Source organism: Mchenga conophoros, linkage group LG15 (genome assembly GCF_057382185.1).
Source record: "Mchenga conophoros isolate Kocher_MC1m ecotype Shallow Benthic linkage group LG15, M_conophoros_male_GT1.1, whole genome shotgun sequence".
Lineage (NCBI taxonomy): Eukaryota > Metazoa > Chordata > Actinopteri > Cichliformes > Cichlidae > Mchenga > Mchenga conophoros.
In genome coordinates, this window is record NC_140540.1 from 35,979,855 (window position 1) to 35,998,866 (window position 19,012).

At 46.0% G+C, this 19,012-nt stretch overlaps 1 long non-coding RNA gene across 1 annotated transcript; it reads left to right on the top strand.

The window, feature by feature from the left end:
- The first annotated feature begins 16,377 nt into the window (after positions 1 to 16,377).
- On the top strand, positions 16,378 to 16,743 carry LOC146558807 (uncharacterized). Its single transcript, XR_014888464.1, has 2 exons — positions 16,378 to 16,464; positions 16,546 to 16,743. It is a non-coding gene; the product is annotated as an uncharacterized LOC146558807 (long non-coding RNA).
- Positions 16,744 to 19,012: the final 2,269 nt, after the last annotated feature.

Below are 19,012 nucleotides of genomic sequence, written 5' to 3' on the forward strand. Positions count from 1 at the left end.
ACAAAAAAAAAGAAACGAAACGGAAACATTCCAATTAAAGCAATGACGGAGGGTGACGGTGTTATATCTGCTATGACATCATATTGATATTACTAGCTTAAACTCATGTTAAAGGAGAGAGTGTGAATGAATAAGAAAAGAGTGTAGCGGGTTCTTATCTGGAGTGCAGTTAATATAACCACGGTGTGGTGCCGAGGTCGCGGTAAAGCTGTCCGTCCACGTAGAGCCGGTCCACGGCGATGACAGCACGGGAGCCTTTCTGGATGAAGCTACGTCGAACTGGGAACAGGACCTTGCGTCGTTCCAGGATCTCTTTGGGGAACTGGTCGTTCACGCTGAAGTCCGTTCCTTTCAGCTCTCTGCCGCGACTCTTCACCTGTTCCTTCTGTTTGAATTGACTGAATTTGGCCACAATAGGCCGTGGTCTCCCGGTCTGCGACCGCGCGCCCCCCAAGCGATGTACTCTATCGAAGTCGATGTTCTTTACGGTGTCCTCCGGCAGCTTCAGGTGGATTTTAATGAAGTTTTTCACCGTTGCCTCTGCGTCCTCTCCGGCAGTTTCTGGAATACCAGAAAACACAAGATTATCTCTCATGCTACGGGCTTGTAGATCGATAACGGACTCTTTTATTTTTTTATTTTCAATGTTTAGCTGGGTCACGTTATCGGTGAGAGATTTAACCGACTCCCGTAGCGTGGCATTTTCAGCGGCAAGCGTTTCCACCTGCTGCTGGCTGAATTCCAGGGATTCTCTCAGAGATTTAAATTCCCGGTGTAAAATCTCCACCAGGGACAGCCTCGCATCGAAACTGGACAATCGCTTGTCGATTGACTCCAGGATTTCTGCGATGTCTTTGCCGGCAGGCGATGTTGTACCGGGGGAGTCTGCCTGGCGACTTCTCTTCGATGACGGCGTCTCGATTTTGGCCGGGGAAGATGCACTCTGGGCCTTATGCATTACTAAATCTTGAAAACAGCGGTCGATGTAATCTTGGAGAGCGTCTAAACTCTCCCCGTTGTCCTCCAGGGTGTTAGAGATGATAAAACAGATGTTGTTAGTTATATGACAATTGATTAGTATATTTGGTAATACTGAAGCTTGGAAAACCTTTGTTAAACTCTATGCTACCATTTGCTTTTTCTCCGCCAAAATCTCCGGCGTCTGACGTTACCTACAACATCACTTCCGTCACTTACCGTTCCCTTCCGTCCTCCCCATGAACGTTACCTCTGACGTTACAGCGGTTTTATTAGAGACACGGCTAACGTTTTGCATTTTGCATAATTTTAAAAAGTTTAAATTTATTCAGTATTGAACGGCAGAAATTAGGTTTTCTTTTCGGAAGTATGTAAAATGAAACAAAAAAAAAAACAGCGGCCGACTGCGCTGTAAACAACAGTAGACTTGTGCATAACAAGCAAGCGAATAATACAGAAAACAGATTTTTAGACGGGAAACTGTTCTTGAAGTACAGAGAGAGAGAAAGAGAGAGAGAGAGGGCTGTGCATGACGTGCGATTTTATCGTGGTGGAAGCAAAACAGTGAGGGAATTCATGACGATGTTTATGTGAAGCGCAGTTTGGATCTTCTTTTGCTGCTGGTTCAGTCAATATTGTTTGGAGAGAGATCAAACTAACAGCTTTAGAATCGGCGCAAAAACGGCGTGAAAACAAAGCGCGGACCTGCCGACAGATCAGAGTCAGCGAGCTGTCGGCTTTCAGCCCCGACCGTGTCCGTGCTGTCGGGTGAGAAAGGCGACATCTCACTGATTCTGATCCGCGGGTCCGCGCTGTGTGTTTACGTCTTTGTGCAGAAGCCGTGTACCTGCTCTCATTTACTGTCTTAGCTGTTTGGTGGTTGTTGAAATTTTGTGAGGTTTCACCAGAGATTCTGGCATTTCGGGTAAAATAAATTTATATTAAAAAATCGATTCAGGATTTTAATGAATCGATTTCACGTTATCCAAGCCAGAATCGATTTTAATCAATAAATCGATTATAAAAACCCACCCCTAACTAACAGGTTGCTGAGTAGACATCTGTGTGGTGGTTTGTTTGAAATCTAACACTTTTTCCTTCAGTTTCCTTGTCAAGAATTAACTTCCTGTTTAACTGAAATGCCTTCCTGTTTAACTGAAATGCCTTCCTGTTTAACTGAAATGCCTTCCTGTTTAACTGAAATGCCTTCCTGTTCGACTGAAACGCCTTCCTGTTCGACTGAAACGCCTTCCTGTTCGACTGAAACGCCTTCCTGTTTAACTGAAATGCCTTTCTGTTCAACTGAAATGCCTTGGTTTTTCAGTAGTGTGTGTGAGAGCGTTTCAGTTGTGTGTGTGAGAGCTAAAATTTCAGTAGTGTGTGTGAGAGCTTTTCAGTAGTGTGTGTGAGAGCGTTTCAGTAGTGTGTGTGAGAGCTAAAATTTCAGTAGTGTGTGTGAGAGCGTTTCAGTAGTGTGTGTGAGAGCTAAAATTTCAGTAGTGTGTGTGAGAGCATTTCAGTAGTGTGTGTGAGAGCGTTTCAGTTGTGTGTGTGAGAGCTAAAATTTCAGTAGTGTGTGTGAGAGCGTTTCAGTAGTGTGTGTGAGAGCGTTTCAGTAGTGTGTGTGAGAGCTAAAATTTCAGTAGTGTGTGTGAGAGCGTTTCAGTAGTGTGTGTGAGAGCGTTTCAGTAGTGTGTGTGAGCTAAAATTTCAGTTGTGTGTGTGTGAGAGCGTTTTAGTAGTGTGTGTGAGAGCGTTTCAGTAGTGTGTGTGAGAGCTAAAATTTCAGTAGTGTGTGTGAGAGCGTTTCAGTAGTGTGTGTGAGAGCGTTTCAGTAGTGTGTGTGAGAGCTAAAATTTCAGTAGTGTGTGTGAGAGCGTTTCAGTAGTGTGTGTGAGAGCTAAAATTTCAGTAGTGTGTGTGAGAGCGTTTCAGTAGTGTGTGTGAGAGCGTTTCAGTAGTGTGTGTGAGAGCGTTTCAGTTGTGTGTGTGAGAGCTAAAATTTCAGTAGTGTGTGTGAGAGCGTTTCAGTAGTGTGTGTGAGAGCGTTTCAGTAGTGTGTGTGAGAGCTAAAATTTCAGTAGTGTGTGTGAGAGCGTTTCAGTAGTGTGTGTGAGAGCGTTTCAGTAATAATGTCCCTTACGGCACCTCATAGTTTTCTAACAGTGCTGATGACATTAGTGTGAGCACTTCAGGCTTAAGAGTCATGTGCTTGGCTGCCTTGAAGCTCAGCCACAAAAAAACTTTGTGTGTGTGTGTGTACGCGCGTTTGTGCGTGAGTGTCTGAGTAATTCTTTATGACCATGTCTGAGTAGGTGCTCAGATAAGTCAGGGGTATTTAACCAGTCAAGCTGCTGAAGGCAGAAGATGTAAAGATATGTTAAGAGGGAAGGTCTCCTCTCTCTTACAGGCAGGCAGGCACACACACACACACATTGAGTGTGCTTCCTCACTGTGTGCAATACTGTGCAGTGAGAAAGAGCAAAGAGGGAACACATAAGTGTATCTGGCAACAACACCCCTAAACATCTTGTTTATGCTGACCTCCTACAATTCATAATCTCGATAAAGAGATATAGGTGTACTCACATGATGATGATGACATCGCTGATTGTATGATTACAGGCACAGGACCGTTGGCCCGCACTAGAACGACCAATGGCAGGCTTCATCACAGGAAACAGAAACTACTCCAACAAACAAACAAATCTAAATACAATTTTTGGGAAAGTAGGTAGTTTACAGACCAGATTAAAGTGTGAGTGATATATTTATGTAGAAGTTAATAACAGGTGTAAAGGGAGGGGCAGGGCCGGCTGCATAGGAAAAGGATGGAAGAAAAGTTTTGTGGAAAGATCAGGACGAATGAAGTTCAATGAAAAAGCAGGAGTGAACGGAACAAAGAGAAGAACAAAGAAGGATGAAGAGGGGCAGTGACGATACTTTGATATTCGAGAACAATGCCTTGCTGTGTGCAAGTGTAAAATAAGCATGGGTGGGAACAATGTGGCTCTTTGATAGTCTACCTTTTACCAGTCTTTTATCCGACTTGGATAATTGCCTCAAGCATGAGAAACACAAATATACAACATTGTTAAGCATGCCAATATCATACACATCTGGAAGTACTAAAGAATACCATGGACGTGCAATTTAAACACACGCCACAGTGAGCTTTCCACATGGTAGTGCCCTCTAGTGGCTGTGCAGGATAGAGCTGTGGGTGGATGGATGGGTAGGCTAAAAAAAGGACTTCTGCAGCAAAGGCCACGGTTCAAAGTGATTTACCAACAGCCTTTGCATAGCCCTAAATATTTTTAGTGTCACCATGGTGACAGTGGGTCATCTATTTTAATCAAAACTAAAAAATTAGATGATTCCCTCTAAGCAAGCACTTAGATGCCATGGAAAAGACAAAGACCCCTTTTATGGTATAAGCCCTCTGACATAAGCAGGCTCAGGGCCGCCATTTGCGGTGACTTGTCTGATCATTTTTTTTCTTTACTAAGACTTGCAGGCACTCTTATTGATAGGTTTGTAGCTTGAACCTATTCGCTGGAACGTTGAAGACAATATAATTACACAGCAAGCAAGACACGAAGTAGGCAAAGTTCTTCATGTTCCTTGTGCACGGGAGAGAACCGGACAAATGCCGTTCCTTCGCTTGACCCCAGTTGCTCTCGTCCGTTCTCCCGTAACACTGCTCTTTTATTGAGGTTACATGAATATGCATAGGTTCATTAACATATGACATCTACATACACACAAAGAGTACCTTGCCTTTGTGTGTGTGTGTGTGTGTGTGTTCTTGAAGCTGCCTTTCCTACACATTTCTCTGCTATTATTTGATCATTTCTTAACTAATGTGCTATGAGTCCACTGGTCTTTGCATCACACTAAGTGAATTGGACAAGATGATAAACAGACTCACATGCTTAAGATGTCGTCTTCATGAGCTCTCTTGTGTTTGGAAGTGTTAGTAGGGTTAATGCATGTTCTGCTTGTGTGTGTGATTTTGTATATGTTTCTATTTTTGCAGTGTTTCAGACTCCTTCACAATTTTCCAACTTAAGCAGTCAGTTTTCTTTTCCCCAGGTTTGCTAACCCAAATTTTGATTTCCCACATTAAACACCAGCACTCCACGAGACGATTCCGTTTTTTACGGGACGGTTGGCAACTCTAATAATTAACCTTATGAACAAAATAAAGTTCAACATCAGTAACATAGCACCCACCCAGCTGTATACACTGTGAACCCGGATAAGTTCAATACACTTAAATCGTTTGAGGAAACCGATTCCCTTCAAATGATTTGAGTAATCAACCCAAAACAAAAAATTAACTGATTTAGTCAAGTAAACTTAAAAGTAAAATTGTCACAATTTACTATATTGAGTCATCGCTACCTAAAGTGTTTAAGTATTCAATATTTCAAAAATAATTTGTTTAAGTACAGTTAACTTAATACTAATAGAAAAAACTAAATTGTTTAAGTGGTGCTAATATTACAAAACTCACTTTTTTGCGTAGTGTTTAATTAAAAGCGTCTTTTAATTAAATGTATTATTATTACTAAAACTTAATATGTCAAGGCAAACACACTCAAAACCAAAGACCACTAAAGTGTTTTTTGTTTTTTTACTTTATTTATAACAAAGCAAGACTTTTGTTTTCCTTTGAACAGTATTCCAATTTTTACACATGGCGCTTCTAAGAAGACATTTCTTTCAGAAACAAACACAATATTTCCTAGCCACTTTTTGACAAGAATTTATTTGTGGTCTCTGAGGTAGTTTTTTTTGAATAGTAAGTTTTTTGTTTGCACAATTGGACTTCCAATAAAAAATTTTCTTTAAAACAAATCTTTTAAACAGATAAAACTATGTATCACAAGTAAAGAACTTTGGTGCGACACTCTGGGTAACAAGTTGTAACAGTAAAAATTATTTTCACAAATATTTTAACTTGGAAAAATAAAAACTATGGAATAAGGAATGGCCCCAGCGAGACAATGAAATTAAAGGAATAGTTCACTGATTTTACATAATAAGATATGTAAAATCAGCTTTGATGAGTTGATGTGTACCAGTCTTGTCTTTGTGCGTGCCCTCAGTCATGCAAATGGAGCAAAGCCTCTCCCATATAAAATAAATAAATGGTAAATGGCCTGTATTTGTATAGCGCTTTTCTAGTCCCTAAGGACCCCAAAGCGCTTTACACAACCTGTCATCCACCCATTCACACACACATTCACACACTGGTGATGGCAAGCTACATTGTAGCCACAGCCGCCCTGGGACGCACTGACAGAGGCGAGGCTGCCGGACACTGGCGCCACCGGACCCTCTGACCACCACCAGTAGGCAACGGGTGAAGTGTCTTGCCCAAAGACACAACGACCGAGACTGTCCAAGCCGGGGCTCGAACCGGCAACCTTCCGATTACAAGGCGAACTCCCAACTCTTGAGCCACGATATATTCCAACTACCTCCACTTTTTGCTCCTTTTAGAAGCTACCGAGTAGTGATGGGTCGTTCGCGAACGAAATGGCTCTTAGAGCCGGCTCTTTGACGTGAACGACGCGAGCCGGCTCCTTATCGCGAGCCGTCACGTGGGTTTTTTTTTTTTTCTTTCTCTCAGCCTCTCTCTCGCACTTTTTTTCCGCTTCACTCTGCACGCGAGCCTTGTGCTTTACGCTGGGCAGAGGGGGGAGGGGCGGTAGTTACACTCAGTAGCACAGGAACAGAGCCAGAGAGAGAGAAAGAGAGGCAGGGACAACAACATTAGAAAGGTATAGTAATCATCCACAACTATTTTCGGTTGCAGATGATAAAGGATTGAGAAAGTTTATTTATGCAGGTCCATATGACAGAGAATATGCATGTTCTTTTAGTTTTCATATTATAATTTATATTTAATTGTGTTGTGGTTTGCAGTGTTTTGTGTTCTTTTCACTTTAAATTTGTGAAAGGAAAAAGCTGAAAATTTAAATAGTTAAAACTTGAAATGTGAATAGTTGATTTTTGTATTATATGATTTATTTATTACATTTTATGTGGAGTGAATAAATAAAAGTATATTTACGGTGGCCCCTAGAGACAAAGCACATACAAACTTCAAATCACGTACGAACTCTGAAGCATGTACAAACTCCAAAACACGTAAAAACTCCAAAAATACGTAAAAACACGTACAAACTCCGAAGCACGTAAAAACTCAGAAGCATATAAAAACTCAGAAGCACATAAAAACTCAGAAGCACATAAAAACTCAAAACACGTACAAAAGACAACAGAAGTGCTCCAGGATGCTGGGTGCAGTGTTGAGCCTTTGTTATCTTGTGGCTACACAAGCCAGCAAGTACCAACGACCGGATTTGGTGTGTGGTAATAACAGGTAAATGAACTTTTTTTTAAATTATTTGAATATATATATGAGTGCCTGTGTATAAATATACAAACAATACACACATGCTTTCAATTGTGTAATTTAAGTGATCTAGTAGCTCTGCTTTGGAAGTTCAGTTAATGCTAGAAATGTGTTTTGGAGTTTGTACGTGTTTTGTCTCTAGGGGCCACCGCATATATTTATATATAAACATATATAAATAAAACCACTTGTTTTTACGTTAGTAATTCCTTTTGTGCATAATTTTATATTATTGTTAATAATAAATTAATTAAAGCAACAAAACAACCTGAAGAGCCGGTTCGGAGCCGAAAGAGCCGGCTCTTTTTAGTGAGCCGAACCGAAAGAGCCGGATCTCTAAAAAGAGCCGGAAATCCCATCACTACTACCGAGCTCCTCCACGTCTTCCCTATTTATGTAAAATTACATGAAAAGTGACACTCTCCAAGTTTAGTTTAACTAAATTTAACGTGTGGATTTTCTAAGCCGATAAGAAGGGACTCTATATTACAAGGTGTAATAACACTGTAGGAGCACTTCTTCATCCCCCCAGTAACTCAGTCTATGCTCCAGAGTGCACTAGGGTTACTGCGCGCTTGTAATATAGTGCCCCTTTTTATCGGCTTAAAAAATCTATACGTTAAATTTAGTGAAACTAAACTTAGATAGTGTAACTTTTCATGTAATTTTACATAAATAGGGAAAACGTGGAGGAGCTCGGTAGCTTCTAAAAGGAGCAAAAAGTGGAGGTAGTTGGAATATATGGGAGAGCCTTTCTCTCGCACAAAGACAAGACAGGTATGCATCAACTCTTCAAAGCTAAGGTAAGAACATATCTCAGTATGTAAAATCAGTGAACTACTCCTTTAAGCCCTGGTTTTGCCATCCACTAAAAACAAAAAAAGACAATTACAAACACAATAATGACTTCCTGAACTTGGGAAAAAGCTGCTCAATGAAGAGTGAACATTCAATGTATCTATGCATACATTGAAAGCTCATTTTTTAGCCTTTGGAGTTTTGGAGGAGGATCGTTTCGTCCCAGATTCAGCATAATCTGCTGGATAAACAGGAATGTATTCTTCATGCACTTTGGGTACTCCAAGTGGAGTGCATAAGTCAGTCCAAACAGGAGACACATTGCCAAAGGAAGACTGCAGATGGAATCCATTACCACATTGCCCTCTAGAAGGATCCCCAGCTGGGAGGGGTTCAGTTCTTGCTCTGGACTTCCGTTTTCACCATTGAAGATGATTCCTATTGGGATTTCAAGGTCACCATCAGCAGCATTCTACAGAGGGGGGGGGAAAAAACTGTGAGTTAACCTGTTGGTGGAGAGTAACACAAGTATAAAAGGTCAAAGTATTGTATTTCTATAAATGCTGTTTATTATTATTATTGTCACATCCAAACCTCAGTAAAGTGTTAAGTCCAGAGAGAGGAAAAAACACGAGTTTTTCTGAAACACGAGTCCCGTTTGCAGAGTTCAGTACGATGTACCGCACGGAGCAGCGAGGGCCGAGGACGAGACGCTGCTCAGCTCTGTATGGCGCTGCAGCGGCGCACATGTTAATAAAGTAAACTTTACGAGAGGCCGTACAGGTGCAGAGGAGCGGTGTTCAGCCCCTCGAGCCTCAGCGAGGGGCTGAGCGTCAGAGCGCGGCTGTGCAGAGAATAATGACAGGTTTATTTGTCCGTGTGAACGGCTGGAGGTGCCCGGCCGTGCTCTGGTCCTCCTCCTCTGACCGGGGCCGGAGTCCGGACCCGGGCTAACCCTGAACACGGTTTGGATGTGCTCACATCACACAATGGATGGGTTTGGATGGACGAGGAAGATGCTAGAATCATTACGCATGAGCAGGGGTTAAGGCTGTGAGGGTTACAGCCTTAAAACATTTATAATAAATACTTTTCACTACTTTGCGGATTTCACTTATTGCGGGTTGTTTTTGGGACGTAACCCCCGCGGTAAACGAGGGTTCACTGTAGATTGAATTAGCATGCACATTTGCGTAATGTAACATGCAACTATTTTTGCTTAAAGTTGAAATACAAAGATTTAACTCACCAGTTTGCGTGGAGGTTTGAGGAAAAGTACTCCCTATCGACTTTAGACTGAAACAAACATGTCCAATCCCAGGCAAAACCACCAAAAACGACTTGTCTTAATTTTTCCTGACAAACAAGTCCAGACGTCTCTTCGGTTCCAGTGCTGGGAAAAATATGGGAGGGGCAACAAAAACTTAAAAATAGTGAAAGTGCTTTCAACTAAACATGATCAGTAAACATCAAATTTACTTTTATTATTTGAGTGTTGAGTTTAAAACTTATTCTCTTATAAAAAATTGAACTTAAACTATTTATTAGAATAAACTTAAAATAGAAAGGACCATGTTAAATGTATTCATTTTAGTGCATCACATGCAAAACAATATAGGTTAAGTGCAAAAAGCTTCCACCAATGAGTTCTGTCTGACACAGTTAAATGATTTTAGTTTTACAAAGAAAATTAATTACTGTCAGCGATCATAGCTAAACTATTTGAATGCAAATAACTTTTGGGATTACAGTGTAGAAACTCCGTCATGCTAGCTAGCACGCAGTACGAAAAAGTCAGCACAACGAAAATAAACTCCACCTAAACTTGGTTCATATCTGACCCAGATGGACTGCAGGTTATAACTTCTTACCTGAAGTTCAGTTCACCTGACACTCTCGGACCAGCGGCCGCTTCGGGTCTCTCCTCTTGCCTCCCTTTTCCTTCATCCACCTGCTGGCTTCCACCACTTGCTAATGTTATTGAATCTGTGGAAGCTCAGCGATAGCCACCACACGAAGTAACGAATAACGGGCCTATCTAAATCCCAGTAACGAGTAACGCGTTCCCGGTTTTGGCATAATAACTAGTTACCGTGCTCGTTACCACAATAATAACGTAGTTACTGTAACGCGTTACTTAATAACGCGTTAGTCCCAACACTGAACAATACACATACACTTTCAATTGTGTAATTTAAGTGATCTAGGTAGCTCTGTTTTGGAAGTTCAGTTAACGCTAGAAATGTGCTTTGGAATTTGTACGTGCTTTTTGGAGTTTGTACGTGCTTTGTCTCTAGGGGCCACCGTATATATTTATATATAAACACATATAAATAAAACCACATTTTTTTAACATTAGTAATTCCTTTTGTGCATAATTTTATATTGTTGTTAATAATAAATTAATTAAAGCAACAAAACAACCTGAAGAGCCGGTTGGGAGCCGAAAGAGCCGGCTCTTTTTAGTGAGCCGAGCCAAAAGAGCCGGGTTCTCTAAAAAGAGCCGGAAATCCCATCACTAAGGCACAGACCTACAAAGTAAAACAGGAAGTACACACAGAGATCCAGACGAGACACAGAACTTATCAGATACAGACTCATGAGCAGACATAATAACATCATGGACATGGACAGAGGGAACACAGAGAAGTGGGACCAGGGCAGGCACAAAACAGAAACCTAACAAATGGCAAATCTTAACGGAATATATAATCAGAATAAACAACAACATAAAATATTATAAAGAAATACAAAACACTGAGTCGTCACACTCAGGACCACGACATGTGGTCACTAATTTTTGTGTACAATACAAATCACAGTGATTTAGTTGTCATTAAAATGTCTTCATTTAAAACCAATGATTAATCATAGATCACGACACACTTCTTTCCCACACATAAGTGAACAGTAATAAGGGAACAGCAATGGTATTGTTATTGGTATCTTAATACTGGCCCTGCATTTACTCGGTGTTGGATTGATACGAAAAATTCCAGCATTGCACACCATTTTCAAAATGTTAGTGGAAAACATGCTGTACGACCTGAGCCATAGGTTCCTCTGATAAAAAAGGAATTCTCTATACATATTGAATCAATTGGATTTGATGGTCCAGGTCCCACTCTTATATCTAAAATTCCAAACTAAAATCTATACTGGACAACGCTTCCATGTAATCATATTTGAGTTATCTTAATGCAAGTCTATGAAAATGAAAATAGAAGATGGGAAGTGACAGCTCCCATAACTGCATGTCCCAATATTTCAGGGCACATCTTTTATTTCTAATTGAATTTAAAAAATCATGTTGGACACTGACCATCCGTTTTCACTGGTGTTGTTTAAATTAAATTGTGGCACTGATCTGCATGGAAAACACGACATTGTATGCTCCACAAACTACAACTCAACCTGAGTGTGTGTGTGCGTCAGTGTATACCCATACGTGCTGTTTGAACACGGATGGACAAGTCCCTCTGCCTGTGTGTCAGACTGAACAGACCACCATGTGCTCTCTGTTATAAAAGCAGGAGCTGTCACAAGGATCATGCAGTATTAAGTACACTCACTCCTCTCACTTCTCTAGTTTCCTTTTACACTTTTCTTCTTCGCTCCTTCATTTTATCTATCACCTCTTGTTGTTTCCTCACCCTAATACTGTATGCCGTTCTGTGTTTGTCTCTCCAGTCACTTTCTTCTCCGTCCTTTTAGCATGGGTCAAAAAGTATCATCAAATACTCACTTACTTGTTGGATAGTTAAAGTAGCTAGTTATTTTTAACTACTCTTTGCTACTCAGTTTCCTTCAGTGATATGAAAGTTGTCCCAATATGCTGTCTTATTAGGACTAGCTAGCCAGACCTCCCTCTCCCCAGCCACCTCCTCCAGCTTATCCGGGGGAACACCAAGGCGTTCCCAGGCCAGCCGAGAGATATAATTTCTCCAGCGTGTCCCGAGTCTGCCCCAGGGCCTCTTCCCGGTGGGACATGCCCGGAAAACCTCACCCAGGAGGCACCCATGGGGCATCCTTGTCAGATGCCCGAACCACCTCAACTGACTCCTTTCGATGTGGAGGTGCCCCTCCCGAATGGCCAAACTTCTCACCCTATCTCTAAGGGAGAGGCCAGCCACCCTTCGGAGAAAACCCATATCCACTGCTTGTATTCGCAATCTCGTTCTTTTGGACACTACCCGCAGCTTGTGATGGAACAAGACCCTGAGATTGTCATGGTCCGGGTGAGCACGGGGTTTTTCCACTCCGCTGGGTTCTACCTTCAGGCAGAGACTCCAATCAGCTTCCACACCTGGTTCCAATCAAGTCACCTGCATATAAGACCAGCATTCACAACAGACCTCTGCCAGATCTTCTGCTAACCCATGTCAGTGCTAGGCTGCGAACCCCTTGTGAGAACCCTCAACTACTGCTTTTCCCTCACCGTGTTTTTCTTTGTCATAGGACCCACCTGGCAGTCACGTTTCCCGAACTACTCTCATCTCCGCCTGGACGCTGGTTCTGTCATCTGGTTTCTTCCTCTCCACCATCGGACTACACCTGCCTGCCTCCCTGCCAAGTCCCTCACTCCACGCATATTGTCACGGCTGGCGGAGTGAGCCGTGTGGTGTGGAGGAAAGGGGGGACCCAAAATGCAGCAGTGACTGATGATACGAGTGATGTTTATTTACAAAGTGACAATGGCAGAAACAGGCAGTGAGGCATGACAAAACAACTGAAGAAACCTAAACTGGGAGAACTAAATGACAAACCTGAGACCATACAAAAGGGGTGCGGGGCAGAGAGACGCAGAGACAGGAACACCATAGAACGCAGATGAATGCAGAGATACGCAGAAATACACGGATGAGTGCAGTGATACATGGATGAACGCAGACGAGCCGACAACGAACACAGACCGACACCCACTAAATATACACACACACACACACACACGGTAATCAGGTAATCACACACAGGAGGGAAGAACAGCTGAACCTAATACACCTGGGGACCGGAGGAGACAAGCTGAACACAATAACAACAGACACAGACCTTCAGAACAGAACAGGAAATCCAGAACACGAGCCTTCAAAATAAAACAGGAAGCAGACTGATGTACAACACAACACGGGGACATGAACAGAGCACCAAGGACAGACACAGGTAGGGCTGACAATACACCAAACTTCAGGTTAACCCTAACTAATACAGATCAGAAAAAACGCAAAACGCTGGGTCAACGACCCAGGACCATGACAGTACCCCCCCTCCAAGGGCTGGCACCAGACAGCCAAAAACAAAAACAAACGACCAACCCAGGGCGGGCGGCGGGGGCCCAGGACGGAGGGACCAACACAGAGCAAAACAAGCTCCAGCGGACCGAGGGAATTGTCCAAAACAAAAACACACATGCTGGAGTACAAGGACAAAAACACAGTTCAGGAGGCCGGCCCAGGGGCTGACAGCTCAGAAGTCCAGGACAGTTCATCTTCTGAGGCCGGCCACGTCGGCGACGCAGATCCATAAGCCGACCGAGCAGAAGGCAGCGGTGGCGGAGTGGAGGCAGTTCAGGGGGCCGCCCGTGCACACGGCAGCGGCGGCAACAGGGAAACTGTTCAGGCGGCCGACCGTGCGGACAGCAACGGCGGCGATGACAGAAGTCTGGAGGCCGACCGTGCGGACGGCAACGGCGGCGATGACAGAAGTCTGGAGGCCGACCGTGCGGACGGCAACGGCGGCGATGACAGAAGTCTGGAGGCCGACCACGCGGAAGGCAGCGGCGGCGTCTAGGAGGTCGTCCATGTTGACGATGACGCTCCACCAGCGGCCTGGCAGATGACCGCCGATGTCGAGGCGGCAGTTTGGGACCCGAAGGTGGCGTGGCCGTCGCAGCACCAGATGAGACCGAAGCAGAGGCTGGACCAGACGAGGCAGCTGATGAGGATGCTGAAGCAGAGGCCGGACCAGGCGAAGCTGAAGCAGAAGCCGGACCAGGCGATGCTGACGAGGATGCTGGAGCCGGGCCAGGCGATGCTGAAGACACGAAGGCTGGAGCCGGACCAGGCGATGCTGAAGACACGAAGGCTGGACCGGGCGAGGATGAAGGCTCGGAGGCTGCAGCTGGCGAGGATGATGAGGCTGCAGCAGGCGACGGCGTGGAAGCCGGAGACTGTAGCGCTGCAGGCGTGGAAGAAGCTGCTGCTGCCCGTGGCGTGGATGAAGCTGCAGCTGGCGAGGATGATGAGGCTGCAGTTGGCAGCTGGACGGGCTCCTCGGGCCCTCCAGCTGACGAGGCAGGAGGCTGGCTAGGTTCTCCTGAACCTCCAGCTGACGAGGCAGGAGGCTGGACGGGCTCCTTGGGCCCCCCAGCGAAAACAGTCTCTGGACCAGTGGGCACCGGGGCCCCTGGAACACACAGGTCAGAACCAGTAGGCGCACGGGCCTCTGGCAGGCACAGTTCAGAACCAGCAGGCGCACGGGCCTCTGGCAGGCACAGTTCAGAACCAGCAGGCGCACGGGCCTCTGGCAGGAACAGATCAGAACCAGCAGGCGCATGGGCCTCTGGCAAACACAAAGCAGACTGCAGCTGCACAGAGCATCGACTCAGCTCAGGCAGCGACAGCCGGATGCAGTCCTCAGCTGGCTTCTTAACCTCCAGGGGTCCAGAGTCGGCCGGGGGCTGGGACCCAGCCTCTGGGGAGGCCCTGGAGTGCGTCACAGTCTCTGGGCTGGCCAGCTGTTGCGGACTGACTACTGCGTTATGTGGTGTGTCTCTCTGCTTGACATGAACAGGTGAAAAACAGTGCTTTTCCGGTTGGATGGACTGGACTTGTAGTACAGGCGGAGCTGGTGAAGATGGTGGCTGAGCTGGTAATAACGCTGATGAATCTCTTGCCAACTGAGCTATTGACTGAGCCACGGATTGTAACAAGGTGTCTAATAGGTCTGGCTGTGACTGTAATGGAGGTGGAGATTGAGTGGCTAACTGAGGTAGCGGCTGCAGGGCAGCTAACCGAGCTACCGGCTGGGCAGCTGGCTCAACAAACACAGCCCCGGAATAAACAGTCATGCGAGCTGGCGAAACAGACGGAGTGTCTTTTCCACTCACCACAGCCGGCAGTTCCGAAGTCCCAACCTCCGGCTGTGGGGCGACGCGCCGATGGCGCGATCGTCGCTTCCTCCCGGGCAAAACCTCCGGCGGGCCGGGCAAAACCTCCGGCGGGCCGGGCAAAACCTTCACCGCCGGGCTGGGTTGGGAAGCGGTAGCGGCTGGAGGGTGGAGGTGAAGTTCGTTAAGGATGAAGTCCTGTGCGAGCGGGTGAAGAGAGTCGAGTAGCCAGCAGTGAGCAGACATCAGCTGCTGTAGCCTAGCTTCTACAGCGTGGTGAAGCTCTTCCTCCTCATGCTCCAGCCACAGGTTGACCAACCTGGAGACGCTGTCGATCACTTCCTCCCGAAACTCCTGGGACGGTGCGGATGCTGCTGGGTCCATGTTTGGTCGGGTCGTACTGTCACGGCTGGCGGAGTGAGCCGTGTGGTGTGGAGGAAAGGGGGGACCCAAAATGCAGCAGTGACTGATGATACGAGTGATGTTTATTTACAAAGTGACAATGGCAGAAACAGGCAGTGAGGCATGACAAAACAACTGAAGAAACCTAAACTGGGAGAACTAAATGACAAACCTGAGACCATACAAAAGGGGTGCGGGGCAGAGAGACGCAGAGACAGGAACACCATAGAACGCAGATGAATGCAGAGATACGCAGAAATACACGGATGAGTGCAGTGATACATGGATGAACGCAGACGAGCCGACAACGAACACAGACCGACACCCACTAAATATACACACACACACACACACACACACACGGTAATCAGGTAATCACACACAGGAGGGAAGAACAGCTGAACCTAATACACCTGGGGACCGGAGGAGACAAGCTGAACACAATAACAACAGACACAGACCTTCAGAACAGAACAGGAAATCCAGAACACGAGCCTTCAAAATAAAACAGGAAGCAGACTGATGTACAACACAACACGGGGACATGAACAGAGCACCAAGGACAGACACAGGTAGGGCTGACAATACACCAAACTTCAGGTTAACCCTAACTAATACAGATCAGAAAAAACGCAAAACGCTGGGTCAACGACCCAGGACCATGACACATATTCTGGATCCTCTCTGGACACTCCTCACCCGGAACCCCCTGGACACCCCTTCCTCGCATGACACTTTAAACCTGCAACGCGTAAGCCCTAACCTCCATAGCCTAATCCTGCAGCTGTGATTCACTGGACTGCCACTGACTACTTGTCTCTTCTCATTATAGTGACTGCGTACCTCCATCCAAGCCGCTGCCCCTTTTTTCCATCCGTGAAATCCAGCACCTAGCCATAGCACTCAGTTTCATGTTCACAGTTTGGCCTCACAGTTCACAGTTCATAGCATTTCATAATTCATAGCATTCATAGTCTCCTGTTGTGTAATTTCACTAGACACTTGTAAATAAAGCACTGTGTTCACGCCCGTTTGCCTCCCTCTGTGTCTGCATTTGAGTCCACACCCACAGCCGGGCCCTCTCGGCCGTAACAGAGATACTTAAACTCCTCCTGTCACGGTTCTGGGTCATTCTGATCCAGCATTTTCAGTTTCTTATGTTTTTGGTATTCTTCTGTATTATTATTCATGATCTGATTTTTGAGTTATCCTGTGTTGATTATTATTATTCTATGTTCCAGCTTATTCTGGTTTAGGGTTTAGTTCTTAGGTTTTGTTCTTATGCCCTCATGTTTAGCTTAGGTTTACTTCTGTGCTTAGTCTTTTCTGCCCGTGTGTTCCTTCTGTTTAAGTCCGCGCTTCTTAGTCTTTGAGAATAGTTTCCTGTTTTATTTTGAAGGGTTACGTCTTATGTCAGTGTGTCTAACTTCACTCCCCCTGTCTCGTTTGACCTATCTCTCCCAGCTGTGCTTCCCTCCTGTTTTCCATTCCCTGATTACTCCCCTGTGTATATAAGCCCTGTGTTTGCCTTTGCTCTCTGTCGCGTTGTACCCTCAGATTGTGCCTGTGTGTTTTGGTTCTCAGTATTCATTGTTCACTTCCTGTTTTGTTTTCGTGCCAGCAATAAAGCTGAGGTTTTTGAGTTGCATTCTGTTTCCAAGTCCTGCATTTGGATCCTCATCTCCGCCTGCCCGCATACAGAGCCCTGACACCTCCACTTGGGGCAGGGTCTCGTCCCTGACCCGGAGTGGACACTCCACCCTTTTCCGGCTGAGGATCATGGCCTCAGATTTGGAGGTGCTGTTTCTCATTCCCACCGCTTCACACTCGGCTGCCAACCGTTCCAAGGCGAGCTGGAGGCCATCACCTGATGAAGCCCACAGGACCACATCATCTGCGAAAAGCAGAGATGATATCCTGAGACCACCAAAGTGAAAGCCTTCCGCCACTTGGCTATGCCTAGAAATTCTATCCATAAAAATTATGAACAGAATCGCTGACAAAGGGCAGCCCTGGTGGACCCCATCACCCACCAGGAACGAGATAAGGACTGAATGGCCTGTAGCAATGGGCCAGACACCCCATACTCCCGGAACACCCCCCAAGGGACTCCCCGAGGAACACGGTCGAATGCCTTCTCCAAGTCCACAAAACAGACTAGTAGACTGGTTGGGCAAACTCCCACGCGCCCTCGAGTATCCTCGAGAGGATAAAGAGCTGCTCCAGTGTTCCACGACCAGGGCGAAAACTGCATTGTTCCTCCTGTATCCGAGGTTCGACTAACGGACGAACTCTCCTCTCCAGCACCCTGGCATAGACTTTCCCAGGGGGGCTAAGGAGTGCGATTCCCCTGTAGTTGGAATACACCCTCCAGTCCCCTTTCTTAAAGATGGAGACCACCACCCCTGTCTGCCAGTCCATGGGTACTGCCCCTGATCCCCACCCAACATTGCAGAGATGTGTCAACCAAGACAGCCCTACAACATCCAGAGCCTTCAGGAACTTGGGGCGGACCTCGTCCACACCAGGGCCTCTGCCACCAAGAAGTTATTTAACTGCCTCAGTTACCACGCCCCCAGAGATTGGGAGAGTCATCTCCTTTGTCCCCAGACTCTGCTTCTGCCACGGAAGACGTGCCAGTGGGATTGAGGAGGTCCTCGAAGTATTCCTTCCACCGCCTGACAATTTTCTCAGTCGAAGTTAGCAGCACTCCACCCGCACTATACACAGTGCAGGTAGAACACCGCTTTCCCCACCTGAGTCGCCTGACGGTTTGCCAGAATCTCTTAGAGGCAGTCCGAAAGTCTTTTTCCATGGCCTCTCTGAACTCCTCCCACACCCGAGTTTTTGCTTCTGCCACCGCCGCATTCCACTTGGCCTGTAGGTACCTATCAGCTGCCTCTGGAGTCCCACAGGCTAACCAAGCCCGGTAGGACTCCTTCTTCAGCTTGTTGGCTCACCTCACCTCAGGTGTCCACCATTTGGTTCGGGGTTACCACCACGACAGGCACCAACTACCTTGCGGCCGCAGCTCCGTGCAGTGGCTTCGGCAATGGAGGTGATGAACATGGTCCAGTTGGACTCAATGTCCCCAGTCTCCCTCGGAATGCTGTTGAAGCTCTGCGGAGGTGTGCGTTGAAGATCTCGTGAACCGGGGCCTCTGCTAGACGTTCCCAGCACACCTTCACTGTACGTTTGGGTGCGCCAGGTCTGTCCAGTGTCCTCCCTCACCACCTAATCCAACTCACCACCAGGTAGTGATCAGTTGACAGCTCAGCCCCTCTCTTTACCCGAGTGTT